Source organism: Mycteria americana, chromosome 6 (genome assembly GCF_035582795.1).
Source record: "Mycteria americana isolate JAX WOST 10 ecotype Jacksonville Zoo and Gardens chromosome 6, USCA_MyAme_1.0, whole genome shotgun sequence".
NCBI classification, from domain to species: Eukaryota; Metazoa; Chordata; class Aves; order Ciconiiformes; family Ciconiidae; genus Mycteria; species Mycteria americana.
Genome location: NC_134370.1, coordinates 21,177,839 through 21,185,922, shown reverse-complemented (window position 1 = coordinate 21,185,922; position 8,084 = coordinate 21,177,839).

Genomic DNA, 8,084 nt, shown 5'->3' with positions numbered 1-8,084 from the left:
TTATTGAGAAGTCCTCATTTGCTTACATGTATGTATAAGCAAACAGTCCTAGGCCTTGTCTTTTGGATTGAAACAACTTTTTCAAGAAATCGTTCATTAAAAAACATGTATTAAGAAATTGAAACTAAAGCAAAAGTTTTCAAATATATCAAAATGTTTCCAGTAGTCCAAGTTGGTTTATTACTTTGTGGTTTGTTGGGCTGAACATTGTTTTGGCTTTTTTCTTTTCAGTGTTTGTTTTCTGAGGGTTTGTTTTTTTTTTTATCCAGTTTGGAATGAGGAAGGGATGTCACCATCACCAAAATGGCTATGTGAGGGGAAAACAGTTTCTGGTCCAGTCACAGACAAGTGCTCCTAGAGCTGGCTGCCACCGATGAGCCACCGCGGAGCTCCCTCTTGTGCTGGACTGTCCATATCTCTGGATACGGCTGCCATGCAGCTAGCTCCGTGCTGACGGTCTTGTTATTAACACGGGGGGGGGGGGCTATTCCCACTGCTAACTAACTGTGTTTGCCAGTGGTAGAGGAACCTGCTTGTAGTTTTATATCCTTCTGGGCATCCAAGACATGTTTAATGTTGTGCAATATCTGCATCCCTGGAGTATACTAAAAGAGGTTATCTGACCGTGCTCAGGAGGACACTAACCATGTGGTTTACACTTGTCAGTTCTTACACTTCTCATCTGAAAAACCCAAAAAGCCTGGTCCTTGAAAAGCTTCCAGCCACATTCACGCTGTGAGAGTGGCACTTACGTAAGAGCAATGGTATATTCATACTGCTCTTGAAGCACTCCTTCGGGGGCACAGCTTTGTCAGTAAAACTGAGCTTTGTGCCATGGCAGTAAGACCACCCTGTAAATAAATCTGACCCAAGTGGTAAAGGTTTTATACATGTGACCGCATCTGTACTATGGGCTTTTGCTGGAACAGCATCGTCAGCAAAGGTAGCGTAGGCCTGATAGGGCTGAGCAGGGGGGAGCCTGTGATGCTCCGGGGCCATAGATAGAACCACACAGATCCCAGTGCATGCTTTTTATTCTGGCTAATCCTAAACCCAGCCCAAATCATACTAAACCCCTGCTCACTCCTAATTCCCCCCAAATTAATGCCCACTTGCTGTGTATATGCTGTTAACTAACTCAGCACACAGTAGACATCATCTCCATACCACGCTGGGCTGTTTGAAGACTTTTCTGCTCCTCGCTGCTTATTGCTGTCTCTGCCAGCAGAAGCACTTCACAAGGGCTTCCTGGTCCACCTGTAGCGAGCCCAAAATGCTCCCTCCTGCTGATAGAAATGCGAGGGGCTGAGCTCAGGAAGAGAAAGGGTCCCAGGCAGAGGGCAGGGGGAGAGGGTGAAGGAGGAGCAGCGTGCTTAACAGGTGTCATCACTTACAAAAGAAACATCTGGCCAGTGCAACTCCCTTCTGCGGCAGGTCCTAAGGCTTGCTTTCCTATGGGCCTTGTTAAACTGTGGCTCAGATATATTCACCCTGATGTGCAGGAGCTATTTCAGCCGGGCACATGTAGGTCCCAGAGACAGAGACTATGAAATCAAGGCCAAATCACCTGCCCATGCAGTGGCAGTAGGAACAAGGTGTCTCCAGTACCTTGGCTGCTCCTTTCCTGGCTCATTAATGTAATTCTATAACGTAATATATATATATATTACCTATATCTGTATTATATATAGATATAATCTAATTAATAACAATGACTCTCATTCAGTTAGTCCTTTCCTGTTTTCACAGTGTCTGGCAAACAGTGTATTGCAGAACAGAAGCGTGCCAGTGTCACTAAAGTAATCTTAATATTATCATCTGATTATATTATAATCTAATATACATTATAATCATAAGGTATCACCCGATTCACTGAGCTGGTGCAAAGGCATAGCTCTTAACTCACTGGATTATTGTTTAAAAAGTTTGATTTGATCTGAACTGGGTAGAAATTGGAAGGTTTCCAGAGTTTCCCATAAACAAGAGGGGAAACTTTCCCCCTCACTGAGGGGACAGCAAGCCTCCCAAGCTATGGAGGCTGGTTCAGTTACTAAAGAAGGGGACACCACGGCAAGAAATACCTCCCTTTGGTATGTCTGCACGGAAAAAAACAGTTATGTAGGGCTCAGGATGGCTGGGCACAGTGCAAAGGGATCACTTGTAAGAAAGCACTGAGTAAGAAACTGTCCTCTTTCCTTTACTTCCAGCTTGGACCCAGGTTGTGAGCTCTGTCCCACAGCCTCGTAGCGGAGGTAGGGATAAAACATTGTGCAGCAAGTCCTGGGCTTTGCTGACAGAGAAACGGCCCTGTGCGGTACATGAAGCTGACTCACCTAAATGCAGGTCCTGAGCCCTATGGAGGGAAACCCCATCAAAAAGAGATGAAACTGGGGTTTGCTCACACACACACACACACACACACTAATGCCTGGCTGCTTGTTGTCTGTGTTATTTGTCTGAACAATAAGCTGCAACATCCATCTGGATTACTCCTGGCTTCAGCCCCATGGGAGAAGTATTCAAGTATTTGGCTTTCTGAGTGGGATTTTGAAACTTTCCTTTCTGACCCCCGTTGGACTGTGATTATGAAATCCTCCCTGGAGAGCCTCTGGCTCAGTCTGGGTTAGGTTTAGCTCTAAACATGAGTTAATGGTTCAGAGGAGAACTAGGATCAGCTCTTTCCTCCTGTACATCTTCCTTTCCTGCCAGCAGCCAATTTCTTGTGCACTGCTACAGAAATATTTCTAATAAAAATGAACTACTCCCAGGGATGCTCCTATCCCTTGCTGTGCCAAGGACTGGTGATCACATCAGCATCTTGGTTCTCGAGCATCTGCCAAAACCTGATGGCTTCAGCCAGCACGACGGAGCAAGGGTGAGCCAGCTGTGATATAACAGGCAGACTTTAGGTTCCTGGGGAGTCTTCTTTGCAGAGATGGGCTTCTTCATTTAATGGGCCTTGGATCTTATTTAACACATCGGCTCATGTACAGTGCGGGTGTAAAGAAGCTGCGTGCATATAATAAAAAACGTCAGCCTATTCAATACCTAGGGGATTCCTAATAAATTTGCCACTATAGCAAGTGTTAGTCTCTAGGGCCAATACTGAATGCTGGAGTTTAATAAACAAAAATTCTGAAGCAGGAGAACTGAAAGGTAAACCAGTTCAGCTGACAAAGCAAACACAATTTAATTAGAAATTAAAAGTTTTCTCCTGGCCTTGACCAGTCCCAAGGACCAGCGTCTCAGACTGGTTGTGTCTGGGCTGCCTTCTGATGGCTGCTCTTGGGGTGCACTTTCTGACCATACTATCAGAGGTCTCCCAGCCTGGGCTGAAGGGCACTGCTCGGAGTACGCAGGAACTTGTGTGCCAGAATAGACCTTGGCAGCTGATGAGCCATATTTGTCCAGGCCATCCGTGGGCAGAAGATGGGTAAGTTGTGAAAGATGACATACTTGCAGGTGTCCACCTGTATACAGCGTTAATGTCACAGTACTCTGGCTTGTGCTGGCGCTTAGAAAGCAGGGCAGTAACAACCACCCTGCCATTAGTCCAGCCTAGAGAACTGGGTGTTTCCTCTGTACAAACAGAGCTGTCGCAGTCTCAGGTGCTCCAGGAGACCGTAGGGTGATTTAGCTAAACTGTTAACTGTCCAAGACCAGAAACAGCTTCAATGCTGCTGTCACCTTTTATGATAAAATATAGATGCAAGGTAACTTCCAGGCCCATCAGAACAGAGTTGGGGGTGGGCATTAGATCTGGAAGTGATTCAGCCTGCAGAAAAGAGCTGCCTTTTGTTGCTCTGCATGTGAGAACTCTTCCTGGCTAAAATGACACAGGTGGTCATGTTTTTTTCCTTCTCTGCTTCATGTCATGGATGTTACAGCAGTATCGCAAATGCACTGACTGCAGAAGAAGCCATCAAGGTTAAATACTGGAAGACTTATGCAGGCCAATACTTTAAATCCTGGTGAGTTTTAACTATTACGAGTTTACCACAGGAGACTTGTCGCAGCTCCAAAAAATGATGCTCAGACTTCTGAGACAGCACCTACTTGTCTTGTGGCAGAGAGCTTAGGGCAGGCAATAAGGATGTTGTGGTTGGATTATTAAAAGATTGTCGACACATCACTCTCAAATAAGGCTGGATTTGCTATATGCCAATGAAATTCTCATTCTCACAGGCCAGATCTATGTAAAGGCTTCTTTGGTTGGTATCAGGAAAAGATCATATTTTGCGGTAATATGGTCACCTGAAGTCAATATCTTACTACAGTGCAAAGGAAGTTTTTAACTGAAAGAATAAAGCATTGTTTATTGTACTCTACTGCTCTTTTATTTATGGTAGGGGTGTCAAACTCTTCAGTGGAGAGGTCTGAATTATGTACTCGGAGCTCGGGTATCAATTCAGGGCTTCTCACTTCCCCCACTTCACACACTGCTTCCACCACACAAACAGCCAGGCGCAACAGGATCTTTATCGAGTAACAGCTCTTTTAGAGGGAGAATGTGCCACAGCAGCACACCACAAGCATTTCATCTCCATCCCCTGCTCCCTCGTGGTCCGCCCGGCAGCAAACGACTTCCTCCCGCACTGCGCTGGCTTCTTTCTGCTGCAGGGAAGCAGAAAGCTTGAGCGCGCAGCAGAAGTGCAAACTTCCCTTCCACACAGCCCTGCCAGCAGGCTTTTCTCCCTGGCCCTGACATGGGGTGGGGGATTAGTCTGGGAGGTGCAGAGAAGGTCAGCCCAAACTTGCCAAGGGCAGCAACCTGTGGCGAACGCAGAGAGGAGGGTGCCAACTGCAAGAGGGAAGAGTTTAATGGTATACCAAGATCTTTTTCTGCATGCACATGGCCTTCAGCATCATTGTAAATAATACTCTTAATAAAGAGTCAATTAGCCTAACAATCTCATTACTATCCACCATGCAGCGTAGGAAGGGCTAGCCTATGGCATAACTGAGCGAAGGTGCATTCTCTGCTTCACATTGCCTACTATAATGTATGCAGGCATAAGGAGGCCTAAATAGACGTACAAGAGAGAAAAAGCATGGAGGGCCGACAGGATGGCATGCAACCTTATAAAGTCCGTCCCACGGCTTGGCGTTTTGTCTTAACGCCCATTAACAAAACCCAGCTCAACATGCTGCAATAACCCCGCGCACGAGCCCTGAGCACTGATTCCCCCGGCTGGCTCTGCCGTAGCCTCCCCGGTGCTGGACTCGGCGCTGGGGCAGGGCTCTGCGCGGGGCGGGAGGACTGTGGCATGGGGACAGCACAAACTGAGAGTCGGCACCAGAGCTGGAGGCAGGACCACAGGCTTCCTGCAGAGCAGCGAGTGAGGATGTTGGGAGGTGGCCCGTGCAGGGAAGCTGGGGGATGAGGGGAGATCTGGGCATTGTGACTGTCCGTGATTTCTTGAGAAGAGAGCCCAGGACTGGAGACGCTTTACCAAAATCATGCAAGTGACGTTTGCACAGAGGCCGTTCATGCTACGCCTTGTTCATGCTAGTATGGAAATTCACAGAGAATTACTGCATGGGATCTAGTGACAATGCAGTAAGCCATTAAACAAAACCTCTTTGTCTTACATCCGTCCCTCAAACCTTGGGCTTCCATTTTGCCTTCACAGAACTGAAAAAATATCACGCAGGCTGATTTTGGAATAGCTCGCATGTAAATCATCCTCTCGGGCTTGGGCCTCTCACACTGGGGTTCAGCCTGAGTGACTTTTTATAGCCGAGTTATAAACTTTTAAATGCCAGACTTAATCAGAGCTACTGAGATGGCCATTACAGGAGTGGTTTAAGTGGCATAGCCTTGATATATGATAGCACAGAAAGAAGGTCGGTGGCTCATGCGCGATGGGCAGTCTATCTGGAAGGAAGCAGGGTCTGGTGGCTAGAAGCAGGCACGACTGAGACACAGATCTCTTGAGTTTTGCTCTTGCCCTTGGGCTACTGCTCGGTGACCTCGAGCATGTTCCCTTGGGCTGCACTGCCCTGACCAGACAAGTCTCAGACCAAAACTTGAGAGGAAAATATGGTTCACCATGCCCTGGTTTCCCCAACATGCTAACGAGAATGCAAATATGTATCTGCCTCCCCTAGGGGAGTCACAAGAATTGTTGGTGAATTGGCCTAAGGTTTAATATGGTGTTGTGCAGACTCAAAACATACGAATCCAAATGCTTCATTTATGGCTGACTTAGAGCAAGCACCCACAAAATCATATTGAATAATTATAATCACAGGCACATCAGACACTAAAGAATCTAAAAGACTTTGGGCTTAAGCTTCTGGGGGACTAATGCCACTTTGCTCCTAACAGGAGGCTCTGCAAAACTTTGACCCCTCCTAATTTTGCAAGTTGTGGTACACCCAGCAGGTTCCAGCTGTGAATCTGAGACCCTCCCCCAGTCCGCAACATCTTTGTGGTCTAAGCAGAACTGGACGGTCATCAATGAGAGAGCAAATGCTTGGACAGAGAAATGGATCTGAATGAAAACAGTACAGGAACTTTTCGGGGTCTTCTTTCTAAATTTATTCAAGTATTAAACAAACAGAAACTACAGCATGCATCAGATACTTTTCTTTATTGTACAACAAAACTATGGACTTGTTTGTAATTGCAGCATTTCCAGCAACATCAGGCAGACTTGTCGATGTTATCCAGTTTTGCACAGTCACTAGAGTGTCGCATCATGAATTATTAAATCAGTGCTTCGTGGTAATATATAATTTCTTATCAATTATTCATGCTAATGTGCGTGTAGTTTACTTAATTGTGTTATTGACGATCAAAAGTAATTTCCTGAAAATCCTCAAGGACAGAAAATTTAATCAGCGTAACTACTTTTCAGATGCAATGCTGTTAAGTATTCTTAATTTGCTCAACAATTCACTTATTTATGTACCTTTCTGGAGGAAATACGAGTTTAATCAAACAATTAGATTGAAGAGTCAGTGTACAGAAGGGCTGAAGTTCAACTGAATGCAAGGTAATTATGTTGAAATGAAGTTGGGCCTGCCTCTTTGGAGTGGAATTTATTTTTTAGTCTTTTTTTGGGGGAGGTGCACAAAAAAATTATGATTGGGAAGATCACTAAGAAAACAGTGATTCTCCCTTCTCCAGCCACTCCCCACAACAAAGCACACAGCGATCTATTTCATTTTGGTGGAAGAAAAAGGTTGTTGCTGTTTAAACTAAGCCATAACTTGCAGCCAGGGAAGCCACCTCCACCTACAGTTCAGCAGAGCAGCTCCTGAAGCTGGAACACAAGGACGGGTCACAGATTACTGCACGTTCCCCCCGCAGTTAGGACAGTTCAGGATTGCCAAAAGAAACACACGGTGTGGCAAAAGTAAAGCAAAATTACTCCATTTGATGAATGTGGGCCCTGTCGGACTTTTCTTTGTACTTGGATCCAAGGACAGACCCAGCACTGCCCTCCCCCATGGCTTGTGTCCAGAACACACAAACCCCACCCTGGGGGAATGCCCAGCACCCCTCACTCCTGGAGCAATGAAGGTGCTTGGGGCTGCCAAGCCACCCCCTGAAGACCAGAGCTTCCATCCTTTGAATGGGCGCTGACACCAAGCCCTGCCTCAGGGAAAGGACGACGGGCAGCAGGGGGTACAGGAGGGTCCTGTGGGCCCCAGAGAAGTCCCAGTTTCTGTGAAATTTGTGGGCTGAGATCACTTGGGTAGGGGAGAGAAATTTTTAATGCCAGCCTTACTTGGGACTGCCTTTCCAAGCACATCCCCGAGTCAGATCCTGTGATAACCCAGTGTAAAAGTGTGAGCTCAACGCACTGCAGGAGGTCCTCAGCACAATGCGCGAGGATCAGAGCTGGCAGGAATCCTTCCACTCAGAGCTGACAGGAAGCCTTCCACTAGCCTCCACGTTGCTTGGTCGAGTCTCAGAGCAGTGGTTTTACCCTGTTCTCCAGGGACATCTGTGGACAAGCCTAAGGCGTCTGCAAAAGGCACCTGAGAAAAGCAAGTCCATGTCACTAAGTCTAAATCTGCATCTGCATTTCCCATGGAAAAAATGTGGAGCACCCCAGATTAAAATGCCTGCT